The sequence below is a fragment of the Mytilus edulis genome, chromosome 1, assembly GCF_963676685.1.
Source record: "Mytilus edulis chromosome 1, xbMytEdul2.2, whole genome shotgun sequence".
NCBI lineage: Eukaryota > Metazoa > Mollusca > Bivalvia > Mytilida > Mytilidae > Mytilus > Mytilus edulis.
In genome coordinates, this window is record NC_092344.1 from 94,100,860 (window position 1) to 94,112,040 (window position 11,181).

Genomic DNA, 11,181 nt, shown 5'->3' on the forward strand with positions numbered 1-11,181 from the left:
CAACCGACTCGTGATGGCGAAGAGATGATTTCAACTTCACCATTTGGAAATCTTGATTTAATAGCTTCCTTGTGAGCAACAACCCTCTATCAAGAAAATCATGATAGAAAATGCAAGCACGGGAATATCGTATCAATTGGGAGATATATACACCGTATGCAGGTGCTGCTGGAATGTTTCTACTTAGAATTGGAAAGCTGAAATCATCTCTTTTGTCGTAAAGTTTTGTTTTCAATCGACCCACATTGTCAATTTCTAGATGTAAAGCATGATATGCAAGCATTCACTGAAATGTGGGTTATTTATAGAGCGACATGATTTCATCCATTTTAAAAATACAATATTCAAAGATCTTACTATCATGTTAAATTGAACTCTTATTAACTTTTTCCTATGTATATAGATCATGCCGTACAGAGCTTGTTTTCGACATTTTGAATTGCAAATAAATTTACATAAACATGCTGAAGGCACATATAATTGAATTTGTACAGCTAGAATAGTAAAAAAAGCCTTTCATTTCAACCTTTGATATGTTGTTTTCGACTTGTTGAGGAGTCAGTAACAAATTGTTAAATAAACTTTTTAAATATCTTTGGGTCAATAAGCATATGATGAGATACTGCACTTTGTATACAATGACTACCAATCATACAAAATACTTTAGTTGATATAGACATTACAATTAATAACCCTTTAGCACACATCTGTTAGTGCAGCATTGACAAAATATTAGGATTAACACAAACAACAGTGCTTGACAAGATATTTACTGTCATGTCAATTAATAATCCAATATCAAATTAAAGTTTATTCTTTCAAAAATATATTTTTGATAGACTTATTCAATTATTATATTTTTATGTGGTCGTCCATACATCATTATCAACTGATATGATATTATGACGAAAAGACTACTTACACATGCAACCAATTGATGTTTGTTATTTGTATTACATGTATGTTTTGATATGAATCCTATATATAAAAGGGGAATAACTTTCGTGAAAAAATGATAAAGTCTAATTTGTTGCAATGCCATTATGACTGATATCAGACATGTACGTTTTATGATGAAAATACATGATGCATTCATGTATAAATTTGTATGGGCAAAAAGAGGAAGTGACACGAACATAACAAGAAATTGTTTATTATTATAATACAAAAATATGTTGAAATTTTCAGAACGATAAACTTAAAAGACTTTCTAAGATTTAAAGATTTTAACATTATTTGTAAGGAAATATTGTCAGTTCTATCCTATATCCATGAAGTTGACTGTCACTTTCTTTTATCTCACACCACCGGTCGTAATTACCAATCATAACGTGGTGCTCTTGCCATTGGTTTTGGTCTATTTCTCTCTTTCACGGGCTTCACTTTTCTCTTCTTGCCTTTTTTACATCTTCAATATAGAAATAGTAACAACATGATTTTGGCATTTACCCAAGGGTTTAACAAGCCTCTAATTTAACACAATTTCATCTCAATCTATAAACTCGGCGATTGTTCCAAAAATACTAGCTTTGGTGACTGGGTTGAATACAGCTACCCATCGAACTTCAGATTAGTATAGATACAAAAGATACACTTAAGCATCTTCGGATTTCAAATGTTTGGCTTTGAGCGTTCCTGATGAAGGTAAATCCAGAAAAGCGCTTCGGACGCATGGAATTATTAAACGTGTTGTTTTCAATTTTTTAAATCTGCTTCATAACTTAAGAAGAATCAATAATTCACAATGACAGTCAGCTGAAAAAAAACGACTTTACTAAAAAAGAGACGATTTCTGGTTGCCAATAGTGCACTTTGCATTTGTATGTAGCAACATTCAAGCAGTACCTACATACGAAATATATATTTCAAGTAAATACAACAATCCAGAGCTTGTATTCCCTGTCATGATTTCATTGGTAGTGGGTTGGAGCTAACAAGGAAGCTTATAACCAAGAGTTTCAAGTAATTAAGTTGATCTCACCCCTTCGTAAGTTTTAAGGACGCCAGCACGAGTTGGTTGATCGTTATGAATATTTGTTTCATAGATGATAGTTAATATGTTCCAAATGTCGTGATTACAATACTGTGACCTTATCCCTGAATGAAACCTACCGAATTAATTGTGATGCATTTTTTTTTATATTCAGAGCATAGCACATTCGACCCATCGTTCCAAATCTGTATTTATTACCTGTTTAGGCCAAAGATGGAGTATGTAAACAATAATTGATTAAACACTTACACTTTTACAATTTTCCAGTACGAACAACAAACAATCAGTAGTAACCCTAAAGCTGCAAGCGATACGAAAGCTGTGGCCAAAGGAGTCACTACAAAAGCATTCATGTTCAAGTTATCAATTACACATAATAACAATAAAGAGGTACATGTATTGCGTTTCTTTGATATACACATGTATATATGGTTTTGAATTTTGAATATGTCAACAAAAGAAATAAAAATAACATTATGTGTTTAGCCATGTCTGTCAAGTTTCATTGGTTTGTGTTCATATAGGTGATAAGATATTTTTGATATGTTCACAAAACATATAGTTTTTGATTCTAAAAGAAATCAATGTTACTATGCAAGAATTTCTTACTTCGTGCAGACGTTTTAGATTTATGGTCCCTTTGGCAAGTTAAATTTCAAATGTCATAGGACTTTTTTCATAATTTAAGTACATATTATATTGTGCTTTGTGTGGTAACTATATCATTCAAAGGCTTTACTCCTAAATTAAAACAAGTGTTACTTTCATATTCAGACAGCACATTAAACAGCACATTGCTTTGGGTTCCACAATATACCAATTTATAATCAATGTTTATTCTCATAACCGTTTTAATACTAGAAGTGTTGTAAAAGAAACCCATAAATGAATTATAACACCACCCTTTCTTATTTGCAATAATCAAAAACAGTTGAATAAAGACAACAGTAATATACCGCTGCTCAAAAGTCATATATCGATTGAGAGAGGACAAATCTAGGTTAAAAACTTAAACAGAGGGAAACACTTCAACTACAAGACCAGAAAACAACGAAAGAACAGAAACTGAAGTGCAATTTGAAAACAATTGCCTATTTCTGACTTGGTAAAGCATATTTTAAGAAGTAATGGTGTGTTGAACCGGGTTTTACGACTAGACAAATCTCTCGCTTATAGGGCAATGTAACAAAATATTGCTAAAATTCAATTACCACGTGTCAGAAGTATAGCACAATCAAACGCAAAAAAGCTCATCTCAGAGAAATGCACAAATAGTAAATACACTTATGTGCAGCATAGGTGACTTTATGGTACAATGAAAGACTAAATTTTAATCGTATTCAGTCTTGTGTCATCATGTTTTTTAAATTTTAGAAATATGTAGAAAAAGTTACGGATGGTACATATGTGTTTATCTAACCTGAAACTCTTTGGAATTTTGCAATTGATAAGGGGGCGCTACTTCAAGCACATGTTTTAATTTTAATTTCAGCCTCTTTTCCAAATAGCTGCCAAAGGAAGAACACACAGAAATTTGGTGACATTCAATTTTCATAAAATATTTTAATTTCAAATTTAAAAAAGATGGATACAACCGACAAAATACAAGTGTCAGAGATGGGCATACAAGAAAATGTATTTCGGGAAAGCACAAGAAATAGATAAAATGATAAAAAACGAGGTTGAAAATTCATCGAAATTTATCTTTCGGGATCATGACACGACACATAAACATTCATGCAAAGATAAATTTATTTCCGATGGAGTACATATGAATACGAAAGGTCAATACCATTGTACTATAATACAAGTCAATAAGAGGAGCAGTTATCAATGCCTGCAAATAGAATAAATTAGAGAACGGAAATTTACACGTATCTGAACCGCACTCGAAAATTTTGTAATATTTTGTAAACTTCCGGTGGATAATCGCAACAAAATGACAATGATGCATAACCATGGTTCAAGGGGCACTAACCATAAATTAATACAAGATAACAACACAAAGCAGAAACCTGCATTATTGAATACAAAAAATTTAACGGATGAGTATCGTCCAGATTTATTTAATTATTCAAACAGGTTAACAATAACATGAATAATCAAACTGAAATACAAAGAAAAATGAATAGACACATTCAATAAAAAAAAAATAGTCCTATTATAATATTATTTATGATTGAAAGTATCCGACTATCATATTGAGTTTACATTAGTATATTCCAGAAAATGCCTCCAAAAAGACAATCCTCGTACGGAGTGGCAGGTGCCATTAAGAAAATGAAGACTGCTGCCCAGAGGAAGAAAACTCACCCGCTATACAAAGTGGGCCTTCAATCCCCCAAAATAATATAACAGTTATATCCCCAGATGTCATGGAGGAGTTAACCAATAGGGTAACAGAAAGGGTGACTAGCCATATGGAAAGGAGGATGGTGGAAATTTTTGACAAGATAGCTTAAAAAAAATAATGGCAATTCAGATGTTCAGGCGGCTGAGGTCCAAAGTCATGTGGACAATCTGAACAGAAACATCCAAGGTAATGGAAAGCAAAACAATGACAGTAACAATAAAGTTGTCAGCCCAGAGGTTCTGGCTGTACAACCAAATGTTGATAAACAAATTGTTGGGGGACAATCAGCCTTTGTTAGTTGCTCACTCAAACCAGGGGGAAACATAGCAGTTAAAATAAAACAACAGGTCTGGGCCGGACAGTATATTAACTTCAATTCCCTATTGGAAAATGATGAGACAAAATACAAATTACAACTGGTTCATGGGGCGGACAAACCTGATTTGTCCATTACAGAAAAACAAAACAAGAAAACATTAACTCTAAACCAATGGCTATCAGCCTGGAATTAATTTACATCAATAATTTGCACTAAAACCCCTGAATTAGGGTATGTAATTCCCCACCATATGGAATTAATCATGGAAATGTCACGAGAAGGGGGAACAGGCAATTTTATGATATTGAATTTAGGAAATTAATAGAAAGAGGAGAAGTGCAATGGGGGAGTACACACCTAGAACTATATTTAAGAGCAAAATTACAAGGAAGGTTATAAATGGGAATGACAATAACAACAGTGGAAATACTCGCTGGCCAAGTGGAGTATGTTTTTCTATTCATAAGGGTTTAGGATGTAAGTTTGGTGATAAATGCAAGTTTCAACACAGATGTTTCAACTGCGGTTTCAACCACTCATTGTCAACATGCAAAAAACCCGTTCAGCTCCCTTATAAGTTCACACAAAACAGTAATTAATATTTGGCCTGATCCAACTGATTCATTCATTATCAACAAGGTACTGAAATCAGTGCACTAGGGAAGAAATCAAGATATGAGACTTCCAATCACTAGTACGATTTTGAATCAATTATTAGATGCATTGAAACAGACCATATCTAATAGGAATGATCAACTTCTATTCAAAGCAATGTTCACCCTAGCATAACATGCTTTTTTAAGAATGGGTGGGATGACAGTCAACAACAAAAACTACAATTTTCTTACCTTCAGTCATGTTTATTTGTCTCACAACTGATCATGTTATGACATATTTTGAGAATGAATTACTGCCGTTTATTATTTTATATTTTGAACAGGGCTTGTGGGTCACAGCTCATTACATATCACATAAAGACTAACATTTCGTATTATATGGAAACAGTGGACAAATGGGAAAGGTGAATTATGACGCTCATTTAAGCTGATACAAGGACAACCTAAAACCAGGAAATCATGTGTTTACCATTGAGTTGATCAACTATTACTCAGAGGAAGTTGACAGAAGCTAGCTTGCCATGACTGTTATCTTAAAATTTCCCATTTGCATTTAGTTATATGAGACAGTAAAATTATAAGAATATATTAGGAAATACAGTTATTTGTGAAACAATTTCTGTAAATTGTTTTCTTTATCATATGTTGGTTTGTATTAAGGAGATACACTTTTCATGCTGTTAGGACACACTGTCTGTAAATTGTGTCTTTTTATTATTTTTTTACTTGTGTCAAGAAGATGCATTGATAGGACACAGTGTCTGTTAATTGTGTATTTTTAGTGTCTGTTAATTGTGTATTTTTAGTGTCTGTTAATTGTGCATTTTTAGTATATTTTTGTTTTGTATCGAGAAGATACGTTGATAGGACTTAATGTCTGTAAATTGTGTCTTTTTAAGATAATTTAGTTTGTATCAAGTAGATACATTGATAGGACACAGTGTCTGTACATTGTGTCTTTCTAGAATAATTAAGTTTGTATCAAGTATATATGTTGATATATAGGACACAGTGTCTGTAAATTGTGTCTTTTAAGTATACGTTGATAGGATACAGTGTCTGTAAATTGTGTCTTTTTAGTATACATTGATAGGACACAGTGTCTGTAAATTGTGTCTTTATAGTACAAGTTGACAGGACACAATGTCTGTAAACTGTGTCTTTTTAGTACACGTTGATAGGACACAGTGTCTGTAAATTGTGTCTTTTTAGCATATTTGTTTTGTATCGAGTAGATATGTTGTTAGGACACAATGTCTGTAAATTGTGTCTTTTTAGGATAATTTAGTTTGTATCAAGTAGATACATTGATAGGACACAGTGTCTGTAAATTGTGTCTTTTTATGATAATTCAGTTTGTATCAAGAAGATATGTTGATAGGACACAGTGTCTGTAAATTGTGTCTTTTTAGGATAATTCAGTTTGTATTAGGTAGATATGTTGATAGAACACAGTGTCTGTAAATTGTGTCTTTTTAGTATACGTTGATAGGACACAGTGTCTGTAAATTGTGTCTTTTTAGTATATTTAGTCGTATCAAGTAGATAAATTTATAGGACACAGTGTCTGTAAATTGTGTCTTTTTATTTTAGTATACATTGATAGGACAGTGTCCGTAAATTGTGTCTTTTTAGTATATTTTGATTTGTATCAGTAGATACATTGATAGGACACAGTGTCTGTAACTATTGTCTTTTTAGGATAATTTAGTTTGTATCAAGTAGATACATCGATAGGACACAATGTCTGTAAATTGTTCCTTTTTAGTATTTTTGATTTGTATCAAGTAGATTTTTTAGGATAATGACATTCGAGGGACTCAATGTATGTATATAGAATCATAAGTTTTATCACTTGCATACGTAGGATGATAGATGATGCAGGTTTACTTTGGGGCAGCGTTTTCAGCTCCATAAGAGCTTCATGCGTCATGGCGGTATCTGCTCCCAAAAGTTGAAAGGTTACACTATTATTAACAAATTTATAGTCAATGCGAGATAACTCTAAATTGATTGACTTTTCAAAAATTCAATTTCAATTATTGATGACATTTGTCTTTTCATTTATTACATAATATGCTCATTGGTTCAGACTGTAATGTCTAATGATAGTATTGTATATTTAAATTCATAATTGGTACTTATAATTGTAGTGTATGCAAATTTTATACATGTATCTTTTGATATGATTGAATTTGAAACATAAACTGTCACATCTGTGGCCTGCATCATCATAATATATGTTAGTTGTTATTTTGACTTTCGCGGACCATACAAGTCGTTATATCATTTAAACTGCAGAATAAAAAGAAAAATAATCCATTAACGACAACACAGTACATCACACACAATGAAGTATTTTTGTAACGAATATATTATCTTGAATTCATACAATTATTTACACAGTACTAGTCCAAACGATTATCATGATTATTACGGTATTAAAAGGCTTATTTAAATAAATGCTGTAACGACGTTGTAATCATTTAGAATTACACAATACATGGAAATTAATTCGACTTTACTAACAAAAAAAGACATTTTTGAAATGTACAGAATTCAAACCACATACGATAAGACATTTAAAAATTTCCAACCGAAACCACAACAGAGACATCATAAATAAACGCATGAACGTTGGATGCACAAATACCGAGACACAACATATAACAATTTAAATTTACACTGGACAAAACAGTCATATTCGAAAATAGGTCACGTTCGGTACTTAGTAGACAGACGACACGGTAGCTTAAAACACAATCACATCGTATAGATGAACCAATTCGTGATGGTGTTCATAAAACTTACGGAGTGTCATTTTTAATTTTTCCTCCTCATAACTCTGATGCAGCAGTTTCTGCGTAATTTTCACAGTCCTGTATATGTATACGTAGTCTGCATAGTGTGAACATGCACGAGCATAACGTTTTAATTGAAATGTGAAAACACCATATGACGGAGCAAAGGGTATGTTACTGCTGATAAACGGAAAATTGATAATTTGGAAGTTGAAATCATCGAAATTTTGAATTAGGTTCCTAATATTAAGTATTGAATAAAATTGAGAATGGAAATGAGGAATGTGTCAAAGAGACAACAACCCAATCATAGAGAGGACAACAGCAGAAAGTCACAAACCGGTCTTCAATGCAACGAGAAATTCCCGCACCCGGAGGCGTCCTTCAGCTGGCCCCTACACAAATATATATACTAGTTCAGTGATAATGAACGCCATACTTAACTCCAAATTGTACACAAGAAACTAAAATTAAAAGTAGTACAAGACTAACAAAGCCCAGAGGCTCCTAACTTGGGACAGGCGCCAAAATGCGGCGGAGTTAAACATGTTTATGAGATCTCAACCCTCCTCTATACCTCTAGCCAATGCAGAAAAGTAAACGCATAACAATACGCACATTAAAATTCAGTTCAAGAGAAGTCCGAGTCACTTAGATAGGCTACTAGTCTAAATACCACTTATTAAAGACAGTTCGTAAGATAAATTCGCTAACAGTGTGCTAGTGACATAATACGATATATATGGAATCATTAAATTCCATATGAGGATTTGAGCTTCGTTCTCATCAATATGGAATTCACTGACCCCATATATATCGTATTAAGCCACTAACACACAATATAAACAATATTATAACCTAACACAAACGTTATTCAAATTAAAATAAATATATCGTTAATCTCGCCTGTGATTTGTTATGGATCTCATTGACATCATATTACGATTGATCAATCGCCATGTCAATATTAGATTAACGTTTGATATGTCAAATGCATTTATTTTTATACTTTTTTTATAATCATCATGTTACAAAGTTTTTCCTTTTCAAAAATAGAACCCTGTCATTTGCAATTGAAAACTATAAGTTATTTAGAGACTGATTACAGCAGATAATGCAAGCAGCAGCAAACAACCAATTTACAGTACACTAAAGATTGAGCAAAAACGAACACAAGCTTAAAACTAATAGTAGCATCAATATTCGACTCAGTATTCAACCTAGATACAACGCGGGTGCTACAGCAGTATCACGAATTCCTGCTCGACCAATGAAAACTGCATGTTTGTTATTATTATGTCGTGTTGTATTTTAATTACGCTTGCACATTTTCAATGCTATTAATCACATTACCAGGAATAATAGAATGAAAATAGTTTTATTTTAGTTTGACAGCTGGCATGGTATGGTATTACTAACTAGTATAAAAATATAATGCATTATTAAATTATTAAAATAACAAACTTTTTCTCGTACATTTGTTACACGTCTTGCCGTTGAAAAATATCATACAATCGCAAAAGAAGTCATCTATTTCGTTTTTACATTTTCCATACTGACATGGTTGGTCTGCACAGTCATCTTTGTCTGTAAGTACAAAACTACTGTAAATTTAGAAATTATTGCGAGGTTTTTATGATTGCGAAAAATGGGATAGAGTTGTAAACGCAATGATTTAAACATGCATTTTAAAATATTTTATATGAATTATACAGGATTTTTCTCAAAATCGCATTTAAGTCTAAAATGATAAAATCGCAATAATGAATGGACGCAATAATATCTGAATTTACAGTTATTTGCTCAATTGTATCAATCATTAGCAATTTTGTACTTCAGTTGCCTTGTAATTAATATTCAATCTTGTACCAAATACATTTCTCATTAAAACATGCAGTTGTCTCTGATTTTTTTTCTACCTATACACCTTTATATATTAAAGAATACAAATTATGCAAATAATCTAAACCAAGCACATATGACCACAGATCATGTGTGAATACCATAACAAACACATAAATAATTTAAAGTTCATGCACATTGTGTTTGCTTTGAATTTTAACCTCTTTTTTTTTTTTAAATCTTATGGTTTTGGTACATTTTTTTCGAAATTTAGCAACGCTTACCAATATAAGTTATAGTAAAACAAACGCTTATTAGATTTGTACTCTTATGTATGTAGAAAAGCACGTAGTTTACATTTCAAAACTGAAAAAAGAAAGGAAAGATGAAAAAGACAGTGATAAGTCTTTGAGGGAATACAAAAGAAGGTACGAAACAATAGACATACAACATTTCGTCCAACATTATGTCGATTATAGTGGAACTGCGCAAAGTCATGCTTTTTCATAAATTGTGTATGACCTCCTTTCATTAAATCCATCTAATGTGCATTGATTAAAACATAAAAACATGGATTTTCTTGTATTACAATTCTGGCAAAAAGGGGGTTGATCTCAGTAAAAAATGTTAAACATTCTTTATGTGCCTGTTCTAAGTCAAGAGTTTTTTATTATTAAAAGTATGGTTGATGTTTTGCTAATCTATGTTTTATTTGTATTATCTAAGCAATAATCTCTTCTCGTTTGAATATTGTCACATTTTGTGATGTTGGTGCCTTTTTTGTTTTTCTGAATGATATTGGTTTTGATATTTGTTTACGACTGTACTTTGCTCTTAAGTTTATTAATAATTGTCTTTAATTTTGTAGTTTAAATTATACGCATTCGCAATCATACAACGTTTCCTTTTTTCAATAATACACAATCATACGTCAATTACAAAACAATGCAAATCACCAAAATGATGTCACCACATTTAACAAGTTTAAATAAATCATCATAGATAGAACAAGTACACAACCGTGATATCGCGGGTTCGTGACTGACTTAAAGTATATAACTATGCCTAAGCCTTATTTTAGTAATTGGTATTGTCATCTGATAAAGTCATGTCGATTATGAGATACACAGGTTTTTTTAGCTTTTAAATCTTTCTGTTTGAACCCGTCGACCTGGAACTTATCAATTATTGGTAATATTAATTATTTGGAAAACAAAAGGTCCTGGCTATCCTGGAATCGAGTATTTTCAGCCCTT

The 11,181-nt window shown here is 32.0% G+C and overlaps 1 long non-coding RNA gene across 1 annotated transcript; it reads right to left on the reverse strand.

Annotated features, from left to right (window-relative positions):
* Positions 1 to 1,234: 1,234 nt before the first annotated feature.
* LOC139495468 (uncharacterized) lies at positions 1,235 to 9,671 on the reverse strand. Its single transcript, XR_011657352.1, has 3 exons — positions 9,560 to 9,671; positions 2,243 to 2,330; positions 1,235 to 1,408 (listed from the first exon to the last, which is right to left on the reverse strand). It is a non-coding gene; the product is annotated as an uncharacterized lncRNA (long non-coding RNA).
* Positions 9,672 to 11,181: the final 1,510 nt, after the last annotated feature.